This window comes from Oxyura jamaicensis, chromosome 12 (assembly GCF_011077185.1).
Source record: "Oxyura jamaicensis isolate SHBP4307 breed ruddy duck chromosome 12, BPBGC_Ojam_1.0, whole genome shotgun sequence".
NCBI lineage: Eukaryota > Metazoa > Chordata > Aves > Anseriformes > Anatidae > Oxyura > Oxyura jamaicensis.
Window position 1 is genome coordinate 2,224,632 of NC_048904.1, and position 13,212 is coordinate 2,237,843.

At 46.7% G+C, this 13,212-nt stretch overlaps 1 protein-coding gene across 1 annotated transcript in view; it reads left to right on the forward strand.

Annotated features, from left to right (window-relative positions):
- The first annotated feature begins 1,166 nt into the window (after positions 1-1,166).
- Positions 1,167-13,212, forward strand: part of SUSD3 (sushi domain containing 3) — a 63,612-nt gene continuing 51,566 nt past the window's right edge. Inside the window, exon 1 of the mRNA XM_035337409.1 lies at positions 1,167-1,230. The gene's annotated coding sequence lies outside the window, so the exon portion shown is untranslated. The remainder of the gene's footprint in view (positions 1,231-13,212) is intronic.

A 13,212-nucleotide genomic window follows, 5' to 3' on the forward strand; every position in this document is an offset into this window, starting at 1 on the left:
GTGCTGGTGTTTTCGGCTGACACCAGACTATGTTCTTGAATGTTGCTGTCTTACGAGCTCACTGCGTGATACCTGAGTGCAGGACTGCCAATAGTCCAAACAGTAATTTCTAGTAAATGTCAACAATCCTTAGGTTTAATTACCTCCATTAACACTTTCTTTAATGGCAGACTTAGCAGAGAGTTCTGCACAAGCATCAGATAAATTGAAAAAAAAAAGAGGAGCTGTCAATGAGAAGGGTAATAGCTACAATTAACAAGTGTGAAGCTTTGTTTGGTGTTATCTCTCTAAAAGAGCTCTCTGTATTTGCTGTACATAATGAAACACTAATTTAGAATGCAATTTGATTTGAATTTATTTTCGGTGGACTAGAATAAATGAATACTATCATCTCATAAACAGGGCTGGGATTCAGTCTGTAGTTTAGCCTCGCCAGCTTTGTAACGTTCTCGCATCTCCGCAAAGAACATGAATCCTGTGCACGGCAAGTCCTTGAGTTCGGCACTGCAGTGTCACTGCCTGGGCTCGCTTTGTGCTTCAAGGCTGCTGCAGGGAGTTTGGGTGGAGTGGTTCACTGCTACACTAAAGTTGGAATAAGATCAGTAAAACACTGCTTTAATCACAAGTAATTTGTATCCTTCCTGAGAATGCTGCGAGCAGCATGTTTAATAACATTTTTAATGGATCCAATTGCCTGTTATTAAGAAATGCACCCATATAATGCTGCTTCTGATTCATGCAGGGTGCACTGAGTTGTGCGGGGTGCTCGCGGTGATAACAGAGCAACTATGAGAGGAAACGGTCACTCCAAACCCTGTGGTTCAGGTTAAAATAATGGGTTTGTTTTCTGAAATAGGGGGAAACGGAGGTATTTCCCTTACTTATTTTTTCACAGCTTGAAGCCATATCCTGGCTGCTTAGAAATCCAGCGGTAAAATTCCTATTGACCTCTCTTTAGACCTATTTTTCCTTTGTTTAATACATCTTTTTCTTTCTAGATTTACAGGGGTTTTCTTTATGTATATATATATATTATATATGTATTCTTCCTTGCACCTTTTAAAGTCCCCAGCCCAACAGTGCACGTATGTAGCTGTCAGTGTAATATTAGCCCACAAAGGGCTAGGCACACTTCAGGGTATCCATGGAGCAGCATCAGAGTGCCAGTGTTTTCTACAGTGAAGCCCCAGGAGCAAACCTCTGCCTGCCCTTTTCAGTCACTCAGACGAGGTAGGACTGAATCACATATTCACTTGTTCCTTACAATCCCCGGGGACCTGGCAGTGGGAGAGTGATGGCAGCGTGCTCAGGCCCCAGGAGCAAGGGGAGCGTCTGCCTGCGAGCGGTCATGGCCAGGTGGAGGAGAGAAGTGGGGTTAAATGCAGTGAGAAAACTCCACATAGCTTTCCCTCTTCAGTTCTGAATCAAGTATTCTGGACAAAATTGTTATTTGGTCATTTAATCTCTTCTGTTCCGATGGGATAAGTTGGAATCACTTCCTTTGTGATTTTATTAATTAAGGAATGCCTCATTTTTGTCATTGGCAAGTTCTGGTGGTTTCTTTCCTTCAACTGGGGAAAACAAAAGTATAAAATGAGAGCTAGTAGATGTTTTCCCAGGCAGTCTCTCAGAGGCTAAAGAAAAGCATGGAGCCAGACATGTACTCAGCTGGTTGCCTGCAATTCTGGAAAATTCACAGTCGCAGTAAGAACAGCCCAAATAATCCTGCAAATGCTGTGCATGCCTGTAGTAACCCATGAGATGTGTGAATTCAGCCTGAGCTTGAATCTGAGCTCCTTGGACAATTTGCCTTTCAAGTTTCTTTCCCATACGAGCAGCGCCCTGATCCGAGCGTTGTACCCTGTGCAGATTCGCACCACTCCCAGGGACTGGATTTATTACCACTTCAAACAGGACAAATGCAGAAACTCTGAGAGCTTCTCTCTGCAGTGCCTCTCCAGCAGCCCTTTGCTGCATCCAGCTGCGAGACACCCAGCCCCAGCCCTTCCCATCAGTTCCACTCATGGCGAGGTGCATCCGCACCGGGCAGGCGGCGTTGCGGACGGGAGCGCCGTGCTGGCAGGTCCCATGGCCACAGAGCACGGTAGGAAGCAGTGTACGTCCTCTCGGGGCTTCACCTCGTGCGGCTCTGGGCCGCAGGATTTGATTTCAGATCAGCAGCCTCTCTCAGTGTATGGCTTGCCAAGCGTGCCTTTTGGCTGTTCAGTAAGGAAGAAGGCTCTTTCCTCCCGCGGGGGGACGCGGGTCTGTTTTACTGAACAAGCACCAGGGGGAGCGTGTGATCAAAAGGGAGAAATGCTGGTGGGTGAGTGAGTGGTAGGGCTCCTTGCTGATGCACTGTGCTGCTCTGGGCTTCACTCTGTGCAATGGCCAGTAAGAGCTCATCTCCGGTGTCTTTCTGCAGGAGTGTGTTTTTATGGATTTTAGGTTTTACTTCTAATTCTCCACAGCACAAAATGGGCATTGCCACCTCCTCACGAGCATTTGCATCGGACATTTGTTGGGGCTTTGAGTGACAATGCCAGTTCTTTCAGGAACAAAAGTGGGTCAGCCTGATCCAGAAAAATGCAGGGAATAAATCTCGCCAGACCTCCCCCTCTCCATGATGCACACAAAAGCCTTATGTCAGCAGTCCGCAGCCTACCCTGCCATGCGGCCTTATCCCAGCGTGGAGGTGAAGACAGCTCCCTGTTATACCCGTGGGCTCTGCGTAACTCAAATGTCAGAAACCAGCACACGTTCCGAGCTGGCTCCAGCACCTTTGCGAGTGTGTGAGGACTGAGGCCGTACGTCTAGCAGCGAGTGAGATATTGCTGATATTTAAGGAAAGGCAGGTACCTCTCTGCTGCAACCTCCCTAAGCAAATTCCTGCTGAGATGCCGCGCTCTGCAGCGGCTGCCCCCAGTGTGTGAGCGTGGCTGTAATCAGGAATCAGAGTGCGTCTGTAGCTCTTTTCTAATGGTGCCACTGCTGCCTCTGGAAAACACCTAAATACTGTGAACTTCCCATCAGAGGCTGGCCTTGGTGTGTGTCTGTGGCTGCAACCCTGTGAGCTGTGTTCTTCAAGTACCTCGGTGGTGGTGGTTGGGTTCTGGGGTTTCCTTGCACCCACTCAGGTACCACGTTACAAGGCAGCACACAAGACCCTTGCCTTTTTTAATAGGTCTGCGCCCTGTCAATGTTCAGATCCAAACCTTCTGGCTTGAGCAACTCAGACAAGATTTTATTGCATTTGGTGTTCGTTGCCTGTCCTCAGCAGTTGCCGTGGTGCTTGCAGGAGGGGGCTGCTGTCTCTTGGCCACAAGGACCAGCAGAGTCCTGGGGACCCAGTCCTTCACACCAGTGCAGACCCCTTGGGGGCAATGACCCTGCTCAGGTATTGTGAGAGGTTTCCAGGCAAGGAGGGGTGGGTGCAGGGCTCAGGCTGGCCCACAGCAGCACAGTTGCTGGCACAGGTAGGGAGCAGGGGAATGAGAACCCCGAGCCTGCCTGACCCTGAGGTGAGCGCCCCAGGAGCTGGGCACTCCAGCCCAAAGTCACTGAGGGCGAGGACAACCCCAGCACCTGGTGGGGCCTTCGCTGTGGGGATCTGTTCGAGGTAACACACTCTCTCTTCATTTTATTATTTTTTTGTTTCATCACCATTACAGAGGGAAGGCCTTTCCTTGTCCTCCAATCCAACTGGTTCCCCTAACAGCACCTGCTGTGCTTACAAGGGCAGTGGTGTGCCATTTGCACTGCATTCAGGTGGAAGGCTGTGAAGGGATAGTGGGACAAATATGACGGGAACAATACTGATGATGTTTTCTTCACGTAAAGCCAAGTTCTAGACTACAGAACTCTCTTACGCATAACTTACATTTTTATGGCCATTTTCTTTTTATAGCTGCCTCTAAGTAGACATCTACATTGGAAATTACAGGATTAAAGAAATTCTTTTCTTTAGGGTAAACTTGAACTGAATTGATGCATTCATATTTAAAGTAAATACTAAATATTCATAACCTTGTGGCAAGCAGTTAGACATGAGGTTTGGTTTCCCTTGTGCTATCATCTTCACCGCTGTTAATAATGCCTGTTCTTATCTGTTCTCAAAGCCATGCTATTGAAATTGAACTGTATCACCAAATGCATCTCATGTCAGCGTGAGTCGAGCTCGCAAGCACAGGCAGTGCCTTTTCATTAAGGTTTCCTGCAATCTACTACACTGTCAGGTCTTTTTGCAAGAGTAGTTGTATCTTTCCAGAAAGCTATACCAAAGAAAGCAGATCAGTTTCCTTCACCAGTTTACATGTGAGTTGACCAAGGTAGAACATATTTTTGTGCTGCTTTGCTGATATAGAAAATCCATTTGTATTGTAATTACAAGCTAGAATAAGAAGTTGTTGTTGATGATGATATGTAGGTTTTTCAGTTATTCCTACTATTCAAAACATTTTCTACGGGGAAGTGTTTGATTATGAGTTTACTGTTTTTAAAACTGATTATTGCTTTAGGCAATGTTCCAAAGAACAAAATGGTAACAACACAAAGTCTTGAGGCTGGTGTAACCAAGTCTTGCTAAAAGCAAAATTTGGCATGGTGCAGTGAATCAGGTTAGAGAGAGAGGCTCGAGTAAGAGCCATTTTCAGCAACTGTTTCCAGACAGCCTGGGGACTTGGGCCAACTCTCAGTCTTTACTTCCTCTCTTCCTCCTTTTGGTTTTGAGCACAGACCCTTTGGTTCATCTCCATCTCTAGGCTGTCTGTCCCTATGTGCCTGAACAGGACCAAGCATGACTGCTTGGGTCTGGCTTGGAGACTTTGGGTGCTATTGAGTGTAATTTCAAATCTAGCTTGTCCAAGCTCATCCACTCATCCAAGATGAGTTGTTAAGCAGCAGATGCTAATTTTCCATTAGAAGTGTTGACAGTCCATTTAAAGGTGGGAGACTAGCTTATTTCTATGTTTATTTGCATGCAGGAAGACTGAGAGTTGCCTGCTTATCTCATTGAAGAGCTGTGCACATCAAGTCAGTGTGCTCTGAAAATATATCCGTGTGACAAACTCTACTTTACAAAAACCTTTTGTGGTTTCTTTTGTTTTCGTTTCAGTCTTATGATAAACTGCTCCAGTTGCTTGCTGGTAGGCAAACCCTATTTCCTCCCTATGAGGTCTCCTTGCTCAGCATTGCTGTTCTTGGAACCAAACACACTGAGAAATGCAGCAGGAGACCTGGATCTCATGCACTATGACTTCATTAATATAATCCCTTCAGGGGTGTGCATTCCTAACAAGTCAAGGGAAATAGGCTTAATGAAAATGAATACAGTAAGAAAGCAACATACCATAATGCAATAGCAAAGCACTCTCAGAGAAAGGAGGCGTTTCAAAATGGTGTATCAGAATCTATCTCAGTCTGTATCAGCTTCCTGTACTGCAGAAACCACCACGAGGGGCCCAGGGCATGGTGCTGCCTTCCTCTGAGGCTGTCACCAAAGTTCTTTGGGGACTTGTAATAAGCCTACAGCAGCACCTAACTTTGTCCAGATACAAGATGCAGCGTCAGGGCCCTAGTTTTGTTCTCTTTCTTAATCTTCTATCACTTGGAATGAAGCAGAGCTTCCAAGGCTGAATAAATGGAAGTAACCAGCAGTATTTGTCAAAAAAGCTGTAAGCTTAAGACTTTCCTTTGTCCTAAAATCTGTTCTTCTGAGTACAGCTTGTTTCTGTGCACAGGGCTAGCACAGGGATTAAGCATCACCTAAATCCTACTTATGCCTTCATATTAGCGTGTAAGTAAGGCTTAAGCTGCTAATAGTCCCTTCTAGCTCTCTGTGTTGAGCCAAATTTCATATGTTGGCCATGATGAGGCTAGCAAATAAACTTAGTTGTGGCAGCAGCAGCCAAGTTTGAACACGGGACTGGATTTAAATTGGCTACTTGCCAACCCACCGTGTCATTTCTAGGGGTGGCTGCCAGCTCTGCGGGGTGGCGATCGGGTGCAGGTGCTGCTGGCATTGTGAAGCCTGCCCAAAGCCCAGCTCCTGGCCATGGATGGGACCGGGCTGGGCCGTGCACTGCCACCGAGGCCGGGTGTGTGCGCCTGGTGAGCATGACACGGTGAGTGATGTGGTTTGCTGAACTGTGCTAGAAAACTATTTCCATCTTTCTGGTTGTAACTGCAAGGTAAAATACATTAGGTTTTGTGATGTGGGCCGTCAGATAAAGGCCATCAGGCCCTACCCCCTTCACAGTCACAAAATGCCTTCTCCAAGAGCAGCTCTTGCAGCACGAAATCAAGCTGGTCAGTTTGGAGCGCTTAGGTAGTGCCCGATCACTAAAGTGCCTGGCAGCTCCTGGGAGCCAAACCTCTTGGAAATACAACAGCGTGCTCAGTTCTTCCTGGCTCTCGTTAGGTAAGGCTCTTCTTTGATTAGCTGCTTATCCAGGAGTCACTGTCTATTTCTGAGTTGCCTATCATCCCCCTGCTGCACTTAATTAAGCTGCTGTCTTTTTTTTTTTTCCAACTTTTTAATGGAGAATAACAGATTAAGCAGTTGGAACAAAAATGTTTTTCTTACAGGAGGCACTAATTAACAAATCAATTAGGTGTACTTAATATCATTCCAGTGCAATTTTCAATGTGAGTGCTTTTCTATTAATTTTCCTATTCTGCTAAAATGTAGCATTATTCCAGCAGAAAGAAGAGTTGGCAAAGGCAAAAACAAAAACAAGGGAGCTGCCAAGTGCAAGCAAAAAAAGGAAGTGACAATGCAAGCAGACATGGCGAGTATTCAATAATTTATTCCCTTCCCTATAAATGGGATGGACTTTGACAGGTATCTAATTCCGGAGATAATGAGAAACACAGCGATGAGGGTGAAGAGTAACATGCAGCAATGGTTTGGAAAGTCACAGCATTCCAGGAATGAGCTGACTCCAATGTGGATCTCTCTCCACCACCTGCATTTGGGCCTTTGGTACAGTGCAAAGGCGGTGCAAGTGGTGGCTGAGCTCCTTATTATGACTGAGCATCATGGTCTTTGCAGTGAGCAAGGACCTCTCAGCACCAAGACTGCAGAAAATGAAAATGGAACCCCTCATTGAACAGTTTTTACCAAATCTTTGTCACCTTGCAGAATATGCAGAGGGTATGGGAAGTGCTGAGGCTAGGAGCTATGTTTTTGCTAGACAATGTGTTGCTTTGTAATACCTCTGTCCCTGAATTTCTGGTGAGCTTCCACATGATCCAGTAGGTTGTGTACTGGGTCCAGCAGGGCTTGAGCAGGTACAAAGCAAGTGAGAAAGGGGAAGCAGCAAGACGAGCAGTCCTGGCATGCTGTGCCTGCGGGGAACCGTCTGCACAGCATAATCTGGCCCAGCTTTTGATGGAGGCAAATGGGACTCATCCATTCAGCTGGATTATTTAGAATTCACTTTGATCTTTTCTAAGTTTCCTAGACTTCAGTATGCTTGTTTGGTTAATTCATTCTCCAGTCTCTATTTTGCCTACTAGGGGATTTCCATAAGGCTCATTTCATTTTTCCAAGAAGAGGACAATGAATGTGAGGTTTTAGGAGAATGATGCCACCATTTCAGAGCTTTGCTGTGGGCACGTGAGGCTTTGTAAACCACATGAAGTCCCACGAGGTGAGAGCAGTCGGGCAACTGTAATAGCCCCTGTATGTAACACTTCTTCTAAAGGCAGTGTGGGGCAGGCAGAAATGGGAGTCACAAATCTTTTTTCCTGTGCTCATTGATTGCCTTGGCACTGATAGATGCTTATAGCTGCTTCTGAGAGGAAGACAATAAAGTTACCAATTTCGTGTTTGATGCTGGAGCTATTTGGAAAGAGAAAAAATATAGTTGAGCACTGAAAATGAGGAATACGTGTTTATGTTCATTATAAACATCTTTACAGAGGGAACAAAGTAATTACTGTGCCGGAGCACATCGGTGCTGCGTCTGTGCCAGTCCCCCTTCTCTGCAAGTGGTGAATCTGGGAGGAGAGAACCTGTATCCAGAAGGGAACAGTTTTCTTGCCTGTAAGGGAAGATTTTTTTCAGCTCTTTTCAGGGATTAAGGTATGGAAGTACTTCCTAGGTGTCTTGAAAAAAAAATCTAACAAGATCTCTGTACAAGAGACACTTGGAAGTGCTTTTAACCATCCAAATGTCTTACCCATGGATCCCTTTGTAACCTCTGTGAGAGTTACAGTGTGCCGTGCCAGCAGCCAGGGGAGGTAGTGCTGCTGCTGCTGCCAGCCTCAGGGGGACTGCCGAAAACCTGTGAAATGGACTCCTTTTCAGCAGCTACCCAATGCACTATGTGCAAATGGATCTTTTTTTTTTTTTTTTTCCCATCTTTAATTTCTCTTTCTCTTGTTGTTTCACATAGCTTGTTTTCTTTTATTCTGTGTCAATGCAGAGGAGCCTGTTTTAGATGAACACACCTTTATTTAAGACTGTCATTTAAGTGCCACTGGCTACTGCGGGCTCCGTTCTCCTGCCTCAGCAGCCGTGTGGTTGAGCCAGGTAATGCACACAGAGGGGCAGTTCTCGGTCCTGCAGTGTGGAGCACTTGCCACGGTTCCCCACGCACGGTGTTGTGAGGATGCTGTGGAGCCCCGGACATTTGGAACATTTCCACTCTCACCCCAGTTACTCCACTCAGCACGGCACTGGTGTTTGGCAGGGGACTGGAGGCGCTCGCACCTCCGTGGCTCCTGCGTGCAGCTGGCTGGGTGAAGCGCCCAGGAGGCAGCCAGTGTGTTGGTATGAGGGGAAAGGATGAAACCCAGCCCCTTTTGATGTTCTGCTGTGTGTGAGGCATAGGGCACACCTTGGAAGTCGTCTGTATCTCTGTGCCAGCCGACTGAGGCAGCACGCTGTGTCACTTGTTTTCATGTTTCTGTCCCAGACTGCTTGTGTCGGGGCAAAGAATATTTTCCCTCTTCAGCATCTTGTGCTGTTTGGACTGTCTTGATCAATAGTAATGCGTCTGTGCTTTCCTGGCCAGTGCTATTTTCTTTCTTCAATGCCTTTAACAAGCTGGAAGAAGAAATATTAACCAATATCAGCTTCGGGCATTCTTGAAGTTGATGTTAGGCTTGTGTTTGTGTATCCTTCAAGCACTGCCCTTTCTAAGCGAGCAAGCTGATGATGTTGCAGAGCTCCTAGCAAATATATTTGAATATACCACGTAGGGACTGTGACAAATTCATTGCGTGAAGTGAGAAGGACAAAAGGTTAAAATAAAAATGGCTTAATGATGCATTGCAATAAGACATTTAAAACTGTGCTGGGGGTCTGCAGGACTCTGAAAAATGCTGAGCATTCACCCTGGAAGTCTTTCTTTGTAAAGAAGGACAGTGAGCAGCTCCTTAGCTGGTATAAATAGATGGATTTAGTTACAGCTCTGTTAAATCCATTGAGGATCTATTTACCTTTTTTTGATTTTGAAGCATGAGATAATTTCTGCCTCCTGTCAAGCCCTGGATAATCAGGGATTTCCAGCGTGGTTTTAGCTGTCCCTAACTGTACAGGAGGCTTGTGCCATTGTTCAGTTTCATGGTACAGTTTCCTCCTTGCAGCAAAGTTTATGAGGCTCTTTGCTCTTGTGCCTGCAGTAAAAGCTGAAGCAAGAGAAGGCAACAGACAGGAGAGCCCCGGCTGTCTGGTTCCAGGCCGGCCAGATTGCTTTGTGCTGGGGAAGGCTAGGGGTGAGCAGATCAGATCAGCTCGGAGCAGGGACCCAAGGCAGTGCTGGAGGCAGCGCGCGGTTCGAAGCTGCTATTCCTCCCGTCCTGCATAGGTTGTGACCGGGGCAGTCGCAGTCCCGGGGCATCCTGTCAGCTTCAGGTCAATCACACGAGGCAGGAACACTGCAGTCGTGCTGTGAGCTGTGGCTCAGCACCTCTGAACCCTGTGCTCTGCTCTTGGGTCCGTTGTGGATTCCAGCAGTGCAGAGCTGGAGGAAAAAAAGGAAGAAAAAACGTTATTTAATCTCACAGAAATTGCTAATTGATGTGATAGATAATTCTGCATAATTTAATCTGTTTGGGTGTTAGTTTTATCTTGCTCAGACTCATGCCAAGCTGCCACAACGGCACAAGGGAAGCTGGCAGTGCACTGCCCGTGTGGTGGAACCCTGCCTACGCTCCGCTTCGTGCCGCCTGCAGTCGTGTGCTGGGTAAAGCTGGGGGGGAAATGGTAGCACCTGGGCAGGATAAAAACGTATTTTCCAAAGTGATTGCTTCATTAAACATTTCTTTTGAAGGTTAATGCTTGTTTTAAGGTATTCGTGGCATTTGCATCAGAAGGATGGAGTTAAAGAAATGCTTTGGAGCCTCTGGTTGCCAAGTCCCTGGGTGGTGGGAAAGGCCCGAGAGCGCTGCCCTGCCGGGCCTGGGGATGAACTGAGATACAGAACTCACAGCTTGTGCAGCCCAGGAAGGTGGCAAGAAACAATGCCAAGAAAAGAGTATTTTAGTTCAGATTGACACCTGGCACAGGGAAAGTCGTTACTTAGTTCTCTTCAGGGAGTCTGAGCGAGGACTCCCAGAACCGGAGACTGAGGCAGCTTCGGGATCTGTCACCAGTTTCCGATGCGGGTTTATTGGGGGTGCGGTTCCCTGCAGGAGAATGGGGCTCAGCCAGCAGGCCGAGACCCCAGACGTGGAGCTCTGGGGTAAACGGAGCTGAAGTCGTGCTGAGCTCAGACAGCGCAGCAATGTGTTTGTAGGGCTGAGGGGGGTTTGTGGCTGCAGCAAGGAAAAGCCAGCCTGTGAGTGACTTGTTCTTCGTCTTCACAAAGAAGTGAAGCTTCACCTTTAGATGGTAAATAATGGAAAGGAAATGTCCTTGTGGGTCTGGCCAGGCCCATAGGGCTACCACAGGGGTGGAAGCAGGGGGTCACTTTGTTGTCTTAGTCTCCCCGCTGGAGGAATGCAGGAGCTGGAGGTGGAGCGGTGGTGGGAGCAGGTGTCTCCATCCCGCTGTCCCCACCTTGCTGTCGCCTCCGAGCCACCCTGGGACCAGGCTGAAAGGAAGGAGGAGAAGCCCTGGTGCAGATGGAGACACTCAGACAGAGTCCCCTTGCCCAGGAAAACCGTGATGGTCCAGGAACGTCTCTGGTTGTGACAAAAACGAGATCTCTTCTTCCCCATTTCTACAAATGTTATTAAGCCCTGCTGTCATTACACAGCACGTGCTACCTTCCCTGACAGCGCTGCCCATCTCTCGTCGATTTCTCTTGTTCTTTGACTGCAAATGGCTCTTCAGTTAATTTTCTCTGTTTAATTTCCACCAGCAGACAACCAGACACTACATTATTATGCAATAACCACTATTTTTTTTTTTCCCGACAGATGATTTTTGTGTCAAATCTGTGTCATATTAGCACTTCTTCCTTGATTTCCAAAGTCAGTGTGAGGCTTAGCAGGCTGAAGGTTTACTCTAGATCTGTAAGGGAGCAATCCCTTAGAGGCAGTATACTAATGCTTTCCTCTTTTCTTAGAGATTATTTCCCGTTGCCGTTTTGAAGGGATAAAGCAAATCCGATGTGCCTCTCGTGAAAGTTCCTAGGGCAGACACTGGTATCACATGGGTGCAATCCCCTTCTTAGTTACGCAGAACTAAATCCCCAGGGACTTGCTAGCCATGGGGTTTTGCACTTGCACATGTGCTGGCTTCAGTACCCAAACGTTACCCTGCACCGCGCCTTGCCCAGAGCTGACGCGTGTTCCACCAAGGGAATGGCACTTTTCTGAAATCAGGACCAATTACTTGATATCAGAGCAAGTTGTTCCCGTGCCGCCTTTGGCTTGTAGTTGCTCCTGTGTCTTTAGGATTGAAACAATAGAAAACAACCCTGCAAAAGCAGAGTAAAACTTGTAAAAATTAATGATTTTCCTGTAAAAGAGAGGATGTAAAAACCAACCAACCAACCACCACCAACAAAAAAAACCTGTATCCTAACATTCAAACAATACTTTGGTTAAGAATTTCTGGCAAAATTAAGACTAGTTTTCACCTGGAGGAGAACCACCAGCCAGATATGAGAGTTGGACATGTTCTAGGGAGGTAAAGCCAGGACCTGGTAACAGCAAGTGTCAGGGCTGGCAGCCGCTGCCTGTGGGAGCCAGAGCACTGATAGCACTGATTCAGTGGGTAAATGCTATGGCTCTGGTGACTCTTCCAGAGAAAATGCTCTGAAGTTTTCTCCAGAAGCATGCACGAGACATGGTGACTGCTGGAGTCTTTCCCTGACTCAGGCTGAGAGCCAGCGTCCTGGGAGTCACGTAGAAACGTTGGTGTCTGAAGGCAATATGGCACTGTCGTAAACTGAGCTTGGTTTTTCTTATGGATAATCAATCTGATTATTATCTGTAGAATCTAAGGCTAGATACACATTTTTGAAGTGTATTGGTTCAAGAGACCAGAAAGCTGATTTGTTCTCTACAAATATAAAAATTGACATTTCTTGTCACCCAGTGTCAAAATGGCTTATAAAGGGACGGGCCGCGGTTCTTGGTATGACTAGATGACAGCTTTCCTCTATATGACCATCATGAAAGTGTTCTGCAACTGAATTTCAGTAGAAAGCCAAGGTTGTTAGAGGTTATCTTCATTTGCTTTAGAAATATAATATCATTTTAAAGGGTGTCTGAATTTATATGGACAACTGCATTTGTGGAGGAGAATATTGGCACATCACTGTTTAGGGTTCACAGTGTCCTCATTTCTTATTCATGGCAACACAAAAAGCTATTTTCAATTTCAGTAGCAAATGTATGAAAACTGACATTAATGCTTTTAAAGTGGTGCTCAAAACCCATAGAAATTGGAATCCAGGAAAACAAACAGTGCACATTATGGCTTAGCAACAGCCTCGCAGGTAGCAGTGACATATGGCGCCACGCCGCAGGAGCATGGTGGCAGGGGACTGTAAATATCTCGGTCGAGGTATTAGCACCCCAGCTCACACAGGGCAGGATCAATATTCCCAATAAAACTCTGAGCATGAGAGAGAGGGGATTGTTTTAGCCATAAAACTGTAACACCTGTGTGAGCATTTGAGTAAGGGTTTTCCCAGACTGGGTTTCTTGCTGCAGGTCTACTCGAGCTGGTGAGGAGTAGGAGAGGCGGCAGGACTGGACTGACTGCAAACACCGAGCGAACACAGCTGGCAGCAGTGGCTGGGCTGCCCT